Here is a 17,600-nt window from a genome sequence, read left to right on the forward strand (position 1 = left end):
AAGTGTGGACTTCGGCATCAGATCTGAATCCAGAGTCCAGATCTGCCACAGTATAGATCTGTCACCAAGTTACTTTTTCCAAATTTCAATGGCCTTATCTATATAATAAGAATGATGATTTTTTTTTTTTAAGATGGGTAATACTTTCTAAGGCTCAGAACTTGGGAGACTCGAGATAATAGATGAAAAGTGCTTGACATAAAGTAAGAGATAGGTAGTATTAATATTCTAGTAGCATGGAGCTATCCTCAGTTTTCATCTTGACTTATGAAGAGTGGGGTTTTTCTCATGGTAGCTCTTTTCTGTATCTAAAAGAATATTTATGCAGAACTTCCACCCGCTTTTAATTAGGCAGATTTACTTTGGGATTTGAACTTTCCTCCAAGTTTGCATTTGGACTACTCAGAAAACAGTGGCAGAGAAAATAGGTGGCATCTTGCTTTTTTTCATTTCCCAGGAGTAGCTAATTATTTTTAGATCCAGTCTCAGAGTTATCCATTTTCTTATTTTAAGAACCGATATTTGGTATATCATGAATTTGGAACATGAAATTTAGTTGCAAAACCATAGAATACTGGGTTTTTGTCAATGAAAGAACAAATGGATACCTAATTCTTTGTACTGGCATCTCCATCATATGTTTGTATGGCTAGTTCCATAGATCTATAAATGATAATGTTTCAAGTCTCTTTTGCAACATCCTGAGTCAATTTAACTAATGGTGTAATAGTATAAAGCCACAAGAGAAAGAAAAGGAGAAATAATGGACTTTTCCTGGTGATGGCCTTTTTGTATCTATGATATTACCCATTTATCCTTTTATTTTCAGTTGCTGTGAACTTGACAGAATGATACGTATTGATTCACCCCCCCTTGTTTTTCTTAAATAGAGCATACTGCTAAACATGAATATTTAATTTACACGAACTTTGCCTAGCATTTAACAAAGCTGTGTCTAGGTGCTTTCTCTCTTGAAATGTGCATTCACAATGCCTTCTCAGTAAAGAGGCTTCCTTTTTATTTACTTTGTTGGATGCATCATATATAGAAAACAGTGAGTATATTAAATGTTTCAAATTTTAAAAATGCAAATGCTGAAAATAACATACTTGATGTAGCCTTTCTACTTCTTGTATTCTAGGATTGCCTTTAATACATCAGGGGTGGTCTTCCATTATGCCCAGTTATATGATTTTTTTTTTTTGTAAGCCTCTGCTAAGATTGCACCATTGCATATTTTTGGACCAGGACACCATGTAGGAAAATTTAATACCACGACACTTTTTAGGCAAGAAAATGCAGAAACTACAGCAGATGAGAATATGAAGAGGCAAAAACTATTTTAACCACTCTATTATTTTTTGATGTACGTATGTATGTAAGGTCTACTCCCAATGTGGGGTTCAAAATCACGGCCTCAAGATCAAGAGTTGCATGCTCTACCAACTGAGCCTGCCAGGCACCCCTCATATTAACCACTTTATACATTCAGAGATCTTTTTGTTGTTGTTGTTGTTTATTCATGAGAGACACAGACAGAGAGAGGCAGAGACACAGGCAGAGGGAGAAGCAGGCTCCATGCAGGGAGCCCGACGTGGGACTTGATCCCAGGACTCCAGGATCAGGCCCTGGGCTGAAAGCAGGCACTAAACCGCTGAGCCATCCGGGTGTCCCACATTCAGAGATCTTTGTAAGTAGTTGGAATCTTGGCATTATAGTTCGCCTGAACATCCATTCCAGGATAACACCAGTCAGTGAAGCATATTAAATGTCTATGATGTATAGGCTCTGTGTGAACACAGAAAAGAAGCGGACTGTTCCAGAAAATAATGTAGTTGGGAAAATATCTGGAGACCCATAAATACAACTACAAGGTAACAGAGCAAACTCCTAATAGGGGCAGTGTAGTGTAATGCTTGCGAGCATAAACTTTGGAGTCAGGGTGCCAGGCTGAAATCTCAACTTCTGTACTAACTGGGCACGTTATCTCAAAATACTTCAGTTTTTTTTCATTTACAAAATTAGATAGTTGATTGATAACTGATTTGAAGTGTGAAGGGATTTGAAACCCAAGCTAAGAAATTTGGGTTCGATATGTTAAGAAAAAGAGAGTCACTGAAATTTTTTGAACAGGCAAGTTACATGGTGAAATTGAGGAACATGATTTTAGTGACTGTAGATGAACAAAGTAGGAGGGCCTCAAGGCAGACACCAGCTGGGAGACTGCCAGAACCATCTAAATGTGAAAGATGCAGTTGTGGAAGTAGAAATGGATGAACAAGACCAAATATCGCTGTGGAGAGAAAACAAAATCATTCAGATTTCATGATGGATTCAATGTGTTCTTTTAAATACCCCACTCCCTACAAATGGCACAATTCAACAAAATCTTAAAAAATGCTTGCGTAGCAGCTCAGGGAAATCTCTTATAAGTGCTGTCAGAAATTATAAACTCTGGGGACTCCAGCTGGTAATGTGTGCGTTCGCCTACAGCTTCCTTTGCCCCTTTATACGCCGGAGCACAGCAGGAAATATTGGCTTATCCCAGTAGGAAGTATCTCTATAGGAGATGCTCAGTGAACTGAATGCCTTTGTTTAGAACTAATTGACCTTTCTAAAACAGCATTTTTTTAGAGCTTACTCAAATTAGGGAGACTTTAACTATCTGATAAGTCAAGAGACAAATGAGTCCTCTTTTAAGCAAGGTCAGCAATCATTTTGAGGGAGAAAAGAAGAGGGAAGGCACCATCAATAAAAACCAGACAATTAAAATTTTATTATAATATGAACATTGAATTGTATCACTAATCTTTTCCTACATCGTGGTATTAGCTGGGTGATACCAACCCTTTTTCAGTCTTTTTTATTGTAGGATATAAGAGTGTTAGATTTATAAGATTATCAAGTAAAAGAATCTAGAATTAGGAAATTGTCTTGGTGTTTTGATCTGAATTTCTTTTTCTTGAAGTAGAAAAAGAGATGCTGCCTGTTTTTTAAACTTTTTGAGGATTTTGACTCATATTTTTTATTATTATAGGTGATAAAGAATAACCCTGACCAAAAAATAAGAAAAGGAATAAGATTGTTTTAAGAGAAAATTCCCTGAAAGTATATCCAGAGGGATAGATTTTTTTTTTTTACTCCGAGCCAATTGTTAATATTGTTCTATAAAGTACTTTATAAACCTAACAAATATATATCATAAATAAGTTTTTAAAAATCTCTTTAATGAGGCTATTATTTTCCCTTTAAAATTAACTCATTGTCAACTGGTAAGATATTTCCAGCTGTTGTTTTTAACTATCTGGCAGAGTTATTTTCCGTGAGGAGAGGAATTTATCAGTAATTTTATGCTTTAGTTACATAAACAGGACAGTAGTAATAATTTTATTTTGTCAATCAATTACTTAATGGATTTAATGAAGTACTCTATGATCAAATGCATTACCACTCTTCACACTAGTATTAATAGTCTCGGTAGTGGCTAGCTATGTAAGAGAAAAATTTTTTACAAGATCTTTTGTTTTGACAAAAGAATCCATAAATCCTTTCCTTCAGCCACAGTATTTGAGTACACTATTGATTACAGAAAATTGCATTTTGTGGGGTAATGTCAGGATTGCTTGCTACTATAGTTAGGTCATAAGGAAAACCTTGAATTTGGGTGAAAACAACCCTTGGTTATAAATGCAGGATCATATCTTGGCCCTTCGGCCCTGCTTAAATTTTACTCTAAGGTAAAACTCTGACTAGGCATGTGCTGTTGTTGCTTTTCTATTGAGACTTGGATGTTAGCTAAGAACGAGTGGGCAAAAGGTGAAAGAAGAAATCCGATCTTACCAGGTAGGATTAAAAGAATGGAATAATGACTTAAAAATTTGAAACAAAAGTGCTCATAGCAAGTGAAGCAGAAGCTACCGTTTACAATTTACAGAATTAGTCAAATGATGTAAATGCATTAAAATACCTGTTTTTCCTGGAGGCATTTGTTGGCTGTAGGCTAATTTCTACTTCTTTGAACTAGCTTTGGACATCATTTAGTCAGTACTGGCTTAATTATAATTAACATCATTGCTTCTCAAGCTTTTATGACATACTAATCTTTTTAAAACAAAGTCAGATTCAGTAGGTCTGAATTTGGGACAAGATTGCAGTTCTAACAAGCTCACCCGTGATACTGATACTGCTGGTTAGTGGACTACATTTTGAGTAGGAAGAGTCTAAATAATTATTCTTACTACCTGGTGCTCCTGTCTCCTTACTCTCTGTTTGCCTTTTTGCCTATAAGATTAGCCGTTTTCCCTTTATTTTGCGAGTTCAGACTATTTCATAATCCTTATTTATTCAATGACAAAATTGCATCTGGAAGACCTGTTCCATTATTAGTGGGAACTTGTGTCTCAGAGCTATAGTGTATGCCCCAGAGGAGTCTTTCACTGCTTCTGTGTCCAAAAAAATTGAATCACTGAGAGCTCTTGCCTTAACGGAGACCTTCCCATTTAAGTGTGATGATGTGGAAGGAGCATGAGTTTGAGAGTAGGATTTGGGCTGTACGATCTGGGTGAGGTTACTAAATTTCATTGACTCTCAATTCATCATTCTGTAAAATGAAAATACTTACCTGTATAAGGTTGTTGGGATGGTGATCAGCAATAATGTATATGAAGCACCTGGCATAGTATATACAGGGTAGGAGGCATTTAATAAATAGTAAGCATTCACTGAATGGAATGAAACAAACATTAAAACTATTTCATTTTCTTAGCATCAGATATTTTATTTTATTTTTTTTAATTTTTATTTATTTATGATAGTCACACACAGAGAGAGAGAGAGATTGGCAGAGACATAGGCAGAGGGAGAAGCAGGCTCCATGCAGGGAGCCCGACGTGGGACTCAATCCCGGGTCTCCAGGATCGCACCCTGGGCCAGAGGCAGGCGCTAAACCGCTGCGCCACCCAGGGATCCATCCCCCTTAGCATCAGATATTTTATTACCAATGTAGCTAACAAGAAAAAAAATGTGTGGATTGTTTACTATGGAAGAAAATTAAGGGTTAAATTACATTCTTAAATTTTTTATGTTTCTGTTTGACTTCCAGTTTTTAAAAAATAATTCATTTGATTTCTTTGGTAGACTTGGAGTCAAATCACTTCTGAGTGTCTGTTAGAATCTCTGTGGTTCAGAAAAGAAATTAAATTTTAGATTCTCAACCTTATTTTGAATAAGGGAATTAATCATTCATTTATTCTTATTTACCTGATTTTGAGGTCAAGATATACCCAAGTAGTGGCATTTTCCAGACTCAACTATGTCCTTTCTCTCAGTATAGAGGAGAATCATCAGGAACAACACAGCTGGTACCTTGAGGAACATGACATAAAGTTGGCATTGCCTGCCAAGCCTGAAAAAAGCCAACACTTGTTCAGCTACTAATCTTTTCAGGCAGAGCCTTTGATTTGGCCCCAAATGACTGCAATTTACCATAGAAATATTTTTATTTGCTGCCAAAATCCTTTACAAAACTTGGTGTATTCTGAAACACAAACATATAGGCTATATTGGTGTCTGGTTTTTTTTGTTGTTGTTCTTGTTCGTTTTTTGTTTTTTTGTTTCTTTAGTTTCCTTTTCCTCACTCACATTAGCCAGTTTCCCAATCTTGGCCATAAAATGTTTGCCCAGTTAGGTGCTTCATAACAGAGATTCTTTCCAATAGCAAATGTGTTCCGGAATAACGTATTAGCTGTATTATATAATCAGGAGCACTAGCTGATGGGGTATTCATCTGTAAGAAAATATTCTCTTAGTACCCCTGGGCTTAGCAATATAGATCCTCAATATCATTTGTCTCACTTCAAAGCTAATTGAAATCAGCCAGCCTATGTTTCAAAATATCTACACATATTACCAACCATCTGGCTGCTCGCAAATGATGAAGACATTTAATATAAAACCTGGTTAATGCACCAGCTTCTCACCTCTAGAGAACTAATCTTGCCTAGGACACACGTTTAGTATTGGTCTGCAGTAGAGGGCAATCATTTGGGTCCCCAAACTCATGACAGTTTGATGTATTCACTCTCAGGTGACTGACCATGTGATAGATACTCAGAATGATCTTTGAGGGACTCATTCAGAACTGCAGTGACAGAGCAGAAGGTTCATGTATACCATTAGGGCCACAGTATCTAGAGTGCACTGCATGTGGGTAGGGGCATATGTGGCTGTTTTTTTAGTAACTAAATGCAATCTTATTATGAAGGTGATGCTGAATGAAATACGCTTATAGTAGAAAATTTGTGATATATACATTTTCATGTAGCATTTTGTTATTAGTCTTTCATTTGTTTAATTAGGATTATATGTGCATTATTTTTGGCAAAACTGGGATTCTATATGTAGTTTTTATTCTTTTTAAACCTAGTTATATTTTACAAACTTTTTTTTCAGTTTTTATTTTAATTCCAGTTAACATACAGTGCTGTGTTAGTTTCAGGTGTACAATATAGTGATTCAACACTTCCATACATCACCCAGTGCTCATCACAAGTGCACTCCTTAATCCCCATCACCTATTTCACCCATTCCCCCGTCCCCTTCCTGCTGGTAATCCTCAGTTTATTCTCTGTAACTAAATCTCTGTTTCTTGATTTGTCTTAGGAACATTTTTTGACATCATTAAGGAACATCTCCATTTCAATAACTGTATAATAGTCTGTCATATTGCTATCTTCTCTTAAGTTATCAATGGAACATTTATGTTGTCTCTCATTTCCCGATTAGAAGTAACACTGTACTGAACACCCTGTGGAAAATTATTTCTGCATATAAATTAAACATTGAACATATCATTGCTTCCTTTAAGGCAAATTCTTAGAACTTAATTGTAAGATCAAAAGACATGAAAGTTTTTCTACTGTATTTTGTTTCTTTGTATTTAGGGATGTTTTATATATGCCTCATCACACTTGAGAAAACTTGTACTTTTTTTTGGTACTGTATAAAATACCCAATCACCTAGCCAATTGCTAGACATGGACATATTTTTCCATTTTAGAGCAATTTGATAGATGATTAACTGGTTTCTCAATTTTTTAAGTGGTTTTATTTATTTATTTATAAGAGACACAGAGAGAGAGGCAAAGACACAGGCAGAGAGAGAAGCAGGCTCCATGCAGGGAGCCCGATGTGGGACTCGATCCATGGCAGGGAGCCATGGACTCCAGGACCATGCCCTGAGCAGAGGCTCAACTGCTGAGCCACCCAGGTGTCCCTCTCAATTGTTTTAATTTGAATTTCTATGAAGTTTAGTGAGGTAGCATATAATAATTATTTTTGCTGAGTTTCAGGTGAATTTCTCATATACCTGTCAACACTAGTCAAACATTAATAAAAGGGAAGTATTCTAGTAAAAGGGAAGTACTCCCTCTTCAAGTACCATATTTGAAGTGGTAATAAGCAACAGAATTGCAGGTTTTTAAAGAGATCACATTTGTCCTGCTATCTTGAAGCTTCTGAGTAAAAGTTATAATTTCAAATCAAACAAATCTCAGTACATTTTTGTTAACTCTCTAAAACCAAATTTTACTAAGATTTTCATCATCTTTTACCAGATTTCTCATGAAGAATTTCAACTGCTTTACTTTTCACCAAGGAGCCCTGCTTTTACAATTTTTCCTATTAATCTTGGTTACTTTTTCTTCCTCCTACTGCCCTTTGGGAAAATAAAGGCCCAGTTATTTTGCTTTTATCATACTTAAATATAAGCTACCATGTATAAAAGCATTTATTCTTGTTGTGGAAGAGATAGGGACTATTGATGTCTGCACTCTATTCTCAATATATAAGAAAAATATTCGCATATAGTCAAAAAGAAAATTAGGAATTATAATAATGTTAAAGTATTGCTTATTAATGAATGAATTTTTCTATATAAATTTATAAATTTGTGGATCTACTGACTTCAGAGTCTTTATTGTTAATTAGTTAATGAGGGTAAAGTGCTTTGAAGATGAAGAGTACTTTTTTGGTTTTATTTAATTTTTTTTTTTAGTAATCTATTTTTTACACCCAATATGGGACTCGAATTCACAACCCTGAGAGCAAGAGTTGAATGTTCTTCCAACAGAGCCAACCAGAACCCCTAAAGATAAGAGTTCTTTTTAGGTGCTTTTATGTATTGATTTAGTCGGAGTTTTGTTCCTTATGGTAGTGATGGTTTTTGAAAGCCCTCTTAGTTTTTATAGTTTCTCAAATCAAGTAGATATTTCAGTCTTTTTCAGTCTTCAGTACAGGCTCTTTGGGTATAAAAGTGTTGATGAGATTGTAACAGAGAAAGTACTGGGATTAACCTTGGATAAATGACAGCTTTTTTACACCCTACTGGGAAGTAGTTTGGAAATAAGGTTGATTTTCATTTCCCACCAGTACATGTATATCATGATTAAAGGATGCCTACTATATGGTATCTGATACCAGAGCCCATGTTTGTCACTCACCAGTTAAACCTGGATCATATGTCTAGAGAAATAATGTTACAATGATTTGCTTTCATTGTGATCTTCCCTATTAAATAAATAATGAAAAGCTATACTTCCTGTCTGGTAACAATAAAATTTAATCTTTTTGTGATATTTCTGATTGTTAAAGAATTTGGGGATCATTCATCATTTCCTAAATCATCTCACTTCTAAATTTTCCTTTTTATATCATCTGCCACTCATCCAGTTAAGACCTCTTTGCCATCTACTTGCACTACTAGGACTGCCTCCTAACTAATCTCCCTACCTCCATTCATTTTCCATATTGTAGTTCATTTTAAATAGCACAGATATATTGATCTTAATCTAAAATATAGATATGATTATATTCTTGCACCTAAAATTTATTGGCCATACTCAGGCCTAGCTAGCATTCAATAATTTACATAATTTAATCCTAACAGTATTACAGCATTATTTCCCACCTCATTGTGTTTAACTGTTTGCTTTCATACCTTCATACCTTTCCTTGAATAGCTTAGGATGCAGTACATCTCTTTCTTTGTACCACCCTCAGAAATAATTTATATTCACTTGAAGGAGGGAAATGAGGAATATACAAATAAGTCCCATTCAGCCAGGGACTAAATGCAGTCTGTACATTGTGAAATGGGTAGCAATGGTGCAGACATAGAAAAATTTAATGCCTTCTGGTCTGGTAAACCAGAAATGAGAAACTAGGAAACTGGGAATGCCAAAGAGAGTGTAGCTTGCAAGGGGAGGAGTTAGACAAGAAATCTCTAGATTTTTGTCTTCCTGTATCTGTGACTCACCTTTCAATCATATGTGCCCAGAATAGACTCAGAGCAGCCTAACTAAAAATAAAAGATCTGCACAAGAAAAAGTTTATAGAGATTAGCTAGGAGAATGATCTCCTAAAACAAAGGAAACAATACTCATTAAAAATAACAGAATCTAGACTCTCTACAACTCGTGATACAATCCCAAATTAACTTGATATACAAAGAACCAAGAAAATAGAACACATTCTTATTTGAGTGAACCAAGTGTTGGAATTTACATATAAGAATTTTAAACCAGCTGTTATAACTATCATCAGTGAAGTAAAACAAAACATATTTTCAGTACATGAAAATCTCAGCAGAGAAATGGGAAGTCTTGGCAGAGAATAGAAAAAACAAAAAGATCAAATTGAAGTTCTAGAACTAAAAAATATATTTTTGAAATGAAAAATTCACTGGATGGACTTAATAGGTAAGTGGACATAAAAAGAGGAAGTCATCTCAAACAGATCAATATTAGTTATCTAAGACAAAAGCAAGGGAAAAAAAGATTAGTGGGAAAATGTACAAAGCATCAAAGATCTGTTAGATGGTATAAAATAGTTAGCTTCTCATCGGAAACCATTGAGGACAGAAGAGAGAATAACATCTATAAAGTGCTAAAGAAACTTGTCAATCTAGTATTCTATACCCAGCAAATATATTAATCAGTAATGAAGGGTGGACTTTTCATTATGATCATTTTGCAAAGATACAAATATCAAATCGTTACATTGTATATCTGAAACGAATATAATGTTGTTAATTCTACCACAATAAAACAAAATGAATGGAGACAAAATATATTTTTGGATAAAATAAAACAGAACTTTTTACCATAAGACCTGCACCACAAGAAATGTGGTGTAAAGGACTCCTTCGGTCTGAAGATAAATGGTTTTTGATGGAAATTTGAATATTCAGTAAAGAATAAAGGATATCAGATATTCTAAATATCTAGAGAAGTATAAAAGACTTTTTTTTTTTTTTTTTTACTTTTTTCCTCTTAATTTCTTTATAGACTGTGACCATTGAAAACTAAAATTACAACATTTTCTTGCAGGGTTTGTGATGTATGTAGAGGGACATATAGGCCTAGAAGATTGCAAGTCTTCTATAGTTTATGTGAAATAGTCCATTACTAACTATATATAAATGAATTATGAAAACATGGATATATAATCCCTGGGTACAATTGCTATTAAGAATAATGCAAAATGTAATAGCTAAAAATCCAAAAGGAAAATTAAGCTGAAATTCAACAGGTACGTAAAACAAACATAAATATGTTTGTAAACAATAGCAATGCTTCAAAATACATGAAGCAAAAATCAACAGAATTCTAGGGCAAAATAGACAAGGTACAATCATAGTTGACTTTAGTACCAACTTTTCATCAATTGATGGAACTAGACAAAAGAAAAAAATCCAGCACACAAATAGGTTATATGATGAATACTGTCAACTACCTAGTCTTAATTGCTTTCATAGGATGTTATACCAAATAGTAGCAATGCACTATTTCAGGTGCACATGGTATGTTTACCAAAGCAATCTGCACCAAAAGCCAAATCTCATATTTGGAAAGGTTGGAACTACAGAGTTATCTGATCACAGTGAAATTTAATTAGGGGCACCTGGGTGGCTCAGTCAGTTAAGTGTCTGCCTTTAGCTCAGGTCATGATCCCAGAGTGCTGAGATCAAGCCCCACATCAGGCTCAGCAGGAATTCTGCTTCTGCCTGCCACTCCTCCTGCTTGTGCTGTCTCTCTATTTATCAAATAAATAAATAAAATATAAAAAAATAAATTTAATTAGAAATGAATAAGATAATCAGAAAAACACATAAATGAACATTAAGTCAAAGAAGAAATTACAAGAGAAATTTTAAAATATTTTAAATTGATACAACATATAAGAATTTGTGGGCTGCAGCCAATGTGGTATATAGAGGGAAATGTTTAGCTTTAAATGCCTATATTATGCAAGAAGAAGGTCTCAGATTGATGATCTATTTGACAAGCTGATCTAAAATTTATAGTGAGGGGATCCCTGGGTGGCGCAGCAGTTTAGTGCCTGCCTTTGGCCCAGGGCGCGATCCTGGAGACCTGGGATCGAATCCCACGTCGGGCTCCCGGTGCATGGAGCCTGCTTCTCCCTCTGCCTGTGTCTCTGCCTCTCTCTCTCTCACTGTGTGCCTATCATAAATAAATAAAATAAAATAAAAAATTTAAAAAAAAAATAAAATAAAGTAAAATAAAATTTATAGTGAGACTTGAAGAGCCAAAAAACATTGCAAAAGAACAGAGTTGGAGGACTTAGACTGCCTGATTTCCACACTTAATACAGCCTACAGTAATCAAGGCAGTGTGATACCATGTAAAAAGATACAGGTAGATCAGTGGAAAAGAATAAAGGCTGCAGCCTTATTCCCACTCCTATATGGTTAATTGATTTTCTTAAAAAACAAAAGTTCCAAGGCAATTCATTGGGCACAAGAGAAGCTTTTCAACAAATGTTTCTAGAAGAAGTGGACAGCTATGCACAAAGAAAGAAAAAAACCTCAGCTCCTACCTCATACTATGTAAAACAATTAACTCAAAATGGATTATAAGACTAAATATAAAAGCTAAAAATATAAAACATAAGGGAACATTTTAGTGACCTTTGGTTTGTTGAAGACTTCTTAAATTGGATACAGAAAGCACAAAATATTTTTAAAGAAATTAATAAGCTAGATTTCATCAATTCAAAAGTCTAAGCCAGAGGTCAACAAACTATGTCCTGTGGGCCAAATCCAACTGCTCTTTTGTTTTTATAAATAATGTTTTTCAGGAGTGGCCACACAATCATGTTCATTTGTTTACGTATTGTCTATGGTTGCTTTCCCATTCTAATGGCAGAGTTGTATCCAGAAATCATATGGTCTTTATTACCTGGCCCTTCTTAGAGTAAGTGTACCAAACACCCAAGGCCCTTCTTAGAGTAAGTGTACCAAACACCCATCTTAACTTATACTTTAAAAAAGTAAAAAAAAAAAGGAAAAATAAACTAAACAAAATAAGAACAAGGAAATGACAGGAGAAATCAATTAAATTGAAAAAAAATATGTAGAGGAAAAACCAATGAAATCCAAAGCTGGTGCTTTGGGGGGAAAAGTCATTAGAGAAGATCCAAGTCAGCAATATTGGAAATAAAAGAAGGGACATGATTCTAGACACTTCTGACATTAAAAGGATAATAAGGGAATATTATAAGAAACTTTATGCAATAAGTTTGATAACCTAAAGACCTAAACCTCCAAAACTGGTCCAAAATGAAATAGAAAGCTTGGAACTACTTATATAACAATTAAAGAAATGTCATTAGTGATTTAAAATCTCCCAGGGCTAGGTAGCTTTACTGGTGAATTGCATCAAATGTTTTAAGGAAAAAAAATTAATATTACGAAAACTATTTCAGAAAATAGATAAGGAAGAAATACTTTCCTATATATTTTATGAGGACAGTGTTACCCTAATTCCAAAATCAGACAGAAATAGAAGAAAAGGGAACTATATTCCTTAGGAAAATAGATGCATAATATCTTACAAAATACTAGCTAATTGAATACTACATTTTTTTTTAAATGGGTAGTATAGTTGTCCTAGGAATGTAAGGTTGGTTTAACATCTGTCAGTCCCATCAATATAATTCACCATTTTAATACAATGTAGGAAAAAAAATCATTTCAATAAATTCAGAGAGAACATTTGACAAAATTCAATACAAAAAAATTATCATTTTTCATGATAAAAATGTTTATCAAAGTAGTATTAGAAGAAAATTTTCTCAGTCTGTTTGAGGTTATCTACCAAAAAACAACATACAACCAAAAAAAAAAAAAAAAGCCCACCTTACAGATAAGCATCATATTTGACTATGGATGGCTTAGTGCTGTCTACCTAAGATCAGGAACAAGGCAAGGATGTCCTCTGTCACCATTTTCTTTTTTTTGTTTCTTTTTTTTTTTTTTTTTTTTTTAAGATTTTATTTATTCATGAGAGAGGCAGAGACATAGGCAGAGAGAGAAGCAGGTTCCCTATGGGGAGCCCAATGTGGCACTCAATCCCAGACCCCGGGATCACACCCTGAGCCAAGACGCTCAACTGTTGAGCCACCCAGATTTCCCTGTCACCATTTTCATAATGATTTTCTAGAAATCTTACCAGTGTGATAAAGTAGAAAGTGAATTAATTAAAAGCATACAGATTGGAAAAGAAGACTCAAAACTGGCCTTACTATCAGGTAGGTAGAAAAACCACATGAATTTTTTTTAAATAAATAAATTTAGTAAGATTTTAAGTTTATTTTTAAAAAATTTAAAAAGTAAAATAAAATAAAATAAATTAAGTAACTATGTTGGGACACCTGGGTGGCTCAGCGGTTGAGCATCTGCCTGTGGCTCAGGGCATAATCCCAGGGTCCAGGATCGAGTTCCACATCAGGCTCCTTGTGGGGGAGTCTGCTTCTCCCTCTGCCTATGTCTCTGCCTCTCTCTCTCTCTCTCTCTCTCTCTGTATCTCTCATGAATAAGTAAATAAAATCCTTAAAAAATAAACTAAGTCCATAAATATACAAAAATCAATTTCTTTCCATGTACTAGCAGTACACAATTAGAAAATAAAGATTTAAAACTAATTCCATTTACAGTAACATAAGGAAACAAGATATTTGGGATAAATTTAACAAAAAATATTAAAGATGTCTACACCAAAAATTGCAAAATATGCAGTGGGAAACTAAAGATCTCAATAAATACAGTATACTGTGCTTATGAATCAGAAGACTAAATATTGTTAAGATGTCATTCTTCCCCAAATAGACTTATAAATTCAATGTAATTTCAGTCAGATTCCAGCAGGCTTTTTTGAAGATATTGACAAAGTGGCTTTAAAATTTATAGAAATAGGTAAAGAATCTAAAATAAGTATCACAGTTTTGATAAAGTATAAAGTTGGAGGATTTAAACTGCTTGATTTCAAGATTTGCTGTAACACCTATAGTAATCAAGACAGTCTGATCATGACAAAATGATAGATCAATGGACCAGAATAAGAATCCAGAAATAGATCCACACACATATGATAAATTGATTCTTTAACAAAATTGCCAAGGTAATTCAATGGAGAAGTCTTTTCAAGAAATAGTGCCAAACAACGGTACATTTGTATGGGCTGAAATGAACCTTAACCTCAAACCATACTTAAAATTGGACTTAAAATAAATCGTAAACCTACAATGTAAAAGGTAAAGCTAATTAACTTCTAGAGGAAACCATAGGAAAAAAAAATCTCTGTAACATGGGTTAGGCAGAGGTTTCTTTAAAAGAATATCAAAAGCAAAACTAAAAGAAAATATTGATAAAATGTTCTTTATCAGAATTAGAAACTTGCTTTTGTAAGATGCTTTAAACAAAAAGGCAAGCCAAAGACTACAAGAATATTTTTGCAAAATATATATTTGATGAAGGACTTATTACCTATCCAGCATACATAAAGAACTTTTACAACTCAAGACAAACAACTCAATTTTAAAATGGACAAATGACCAGAGGAGATGGTTTACAGTAGATGTATGAATGGTTATTAAGCCTGTGGAGAGCTCCTTATCACCTATCTGACAAATGCACATGTAACAGAAAAAGACCAATAATGCCAAGTGTTGATGAAGTTGTGGAGCAGCTAGACCTATCATGCATCGCTAGTGGGTGCACATCAGCACGTTCGCATAACCATTTTGAGAACAATATGGCAGCGCCATACAAAGTTACACGTTCACGGTCAGACCTAGCAATGCCACTTTAAGGAATTAACCCAAGTAAAATGGAAATACATGCCCACCCACAAGTGTGTTCAAGTGTTTCTAACAGCATTATTCTGGTGAGCAAATAAACAAATTGTCTTATATCCATTCCATGGAATCCTACTTGCAATAAAAAGGAACCAAATAGTAATATACAGAATAACTTGAATGAATCTCAAAAACAATGTGCTGAGTGAGAGAATCAAACATAAACACAGGGTTGACTTTGAAGAGCACAGGATTAAACTGGAAAGGTCCACTTATATGCAATTTTTTTACAATAAATACAGTACTATAAATATTTGTTCTTTTCCTTATGATTTTCTTTTTAAAATATATATATATTTTTTTTTTTAGATTTTACTTATTTATTCATAAGATGCACAGAGAGAGGCAGAGACACAGGCAGAGAGAGAAGCAGGCTCCCTGCAGGGGGCCCGATGCGGGACTCGATCCGAGGACCCCCAGGGTCACGCCCTGAGCCGAAGGCAGATGCTCAACCACTGAGCCACCCAGGCGTCCCTCCTTATGATTTTCTTCATAACCTTTTCTCTAGCTTACCTTATTGTAAGAAGAATACAATATATAATATATATAACGTACCAAAAACAAAATACATATGTTATCGGTAAGCCTTCTGATCAGCCGTATGCTATTAGCATAACGTTTCAGGGAATCCAAAGTTATATGCAGATTTTAGACTGCATGGGGTGTCTGCTCCCCTATCCCCTGTGTTGCTCAAGTTTCAAGTGTACCACATACTGTATGATTCCATTTATGTGAGATTCTAGAAAAGAAATATCTATAGTGACTAAAAGCAAGTTTTGGGGGCCAGGAGTTGGGAAAGGAGCAAGTGCAAAGTGCGACAGAGAACTTTTTTGAGATCTGTATCTTCATTGTAGCGATTACACAGTTGTATGCAATTTACAAAAATGATCATACGGTACATTTAAAATTGGTTGATTTTACTGTTGCAAATAATGCCTTTAAGAAGAAAGAAAAATAAATCCTATTCATCCCTTAAGCCTAGGTTTTGCCACCTATTTATAAAAACTTCCTTTATTCTTTCTGTTGGAAGCACTATTTCACTCCTTGAACTCCCAGAATTCTAACTCTTAGGATGCTGTTTTCATGTTGTCATTTTGTATATTTCAACTCCCCTGCTAGTCTTATTTCTTTGGGGGCAGGGATTATTTCTAATTTCATCTTGGATTCTCCAAAGCCTAATTTTTGCTTATCTTGCTATTTATTTTTTTCTCTCAAAAGCAGTGGATAGAAAGCATCATTCCATTTAATGAAGGGTTCCAATTAATTAGATTTCAGACTGTTTTTTTTTTTTTTTTTTTACTGCAAATGTATACTTCAGAAATACATTCAGCATAGGGAATTATGATCTCTCGCAGTTTCCTTTAAACAACAAATGAATTCCTCCCCCACCCCAGATTCCAAGTTTATGTGTTCCTTTAAAAAGTGTCTCATTAACAAAAAAAAAAAGTATCTCATTGCTGATGAATGAAAAAAATTATTTTTGCTAGCACTAAACTCTAGGAGATATTAGATGAAGGGACACTGGGATAACTGAAATAACTCAGTTTGGTACTTTGTAAAAGAACTAAAAATGTTCTCTGATTAGATGTTTCTCATATTATTTTCTATAAAAAGCCAGATGTATAACATTAAATTTGAATTCATTGATGACCTTTTCACAGGACTTTTGGGATAACATTGCCCTGGTTTGTTTGATGATCTGCACACAAGTTGAGAGTTTACCAAAAGGAACAGGTAACTGAAATATTTGACTTCTGTCAGATAGCAGCAAGCAGACTTTTAGAATAAACTGTATTTAATCAATTTTTAATCAGATTCTCTCATGAGTCTCAGATATGCCTGTATTCTGTATTGTCGAGTCCAGGGAAAATCCACACAATCTAGGGGACAGACTTGTATAAATGGCAAAATTGCCATTTGTAAAATCTTTAGGAGCCTGATTTATCTTTTTGTCCAAACTTAGGGCTACTCCACTTCCCTCATGGAAAGTACCTGAAAGAAGACCAGTTTTTAATTTTCTCAAAAACAGCTTTGAATCCAACATTTTTGAACATGTACTCCACTGAGACACATAGTGCTATATGAAGTATACAAAAGAGATAATTGAATCTGAAAATGTTATAAAATGTAGGAAAAGTAACAAAAAGAGAATTTTAGAGACTGAGAAGCCAGACCTAAACTCCTAGCTCAGCCACCTAACACCTCTTTTGGTGGCCCAGTCTATTGCCGCTATTCAGTTGTGCCTTTGTAGAAGGAAAGCAGCTGTAGAAAATAAGCAAATTATGGGTATTCCTGTGTCCAATAAAACTTTATTTACAAAAAGACAGTTGGCTGTCTAGATGTGACCCATGGGCCATATTACGGATTCCTACTTTAACAAAATAGCA

The 17,600-nt window shown here is 34.5% G+C and overlaps 1 protein-coding gene across 1 annotated transcript in view; it reads left to right on the forward strand.

The window, feature by feature from the left end:
- The window catches only part of PEAK1 (pseudopodium enriched atypical kinase 1), a 293,402-nt gene that overhangs the window by 174,187 nt on the left and 101,615 nt on the right, over positions 1 to 17,600 (forward strand). The window contains 1 exon segment of the mRNA XM_049104348.1: positions 16,875 to 16,947. The gene's annotated coding sequence lies outside the window, so the exon portion shown is untranslated.

Source organism: Canis lupus, chromosome 30 (assembly GCF_003254725.2).
Source record: "Canis lupus dingo isolate Sandy chromosome 30, ASM325472v2, whole genome shotgun sequence".
In the NCBI taxonomy this organism is placed as follows: Eukaryota; Metazoa; Chordata; class Mammalia; order Carnivora; family Canidae; genus Canis; species Canis lupus.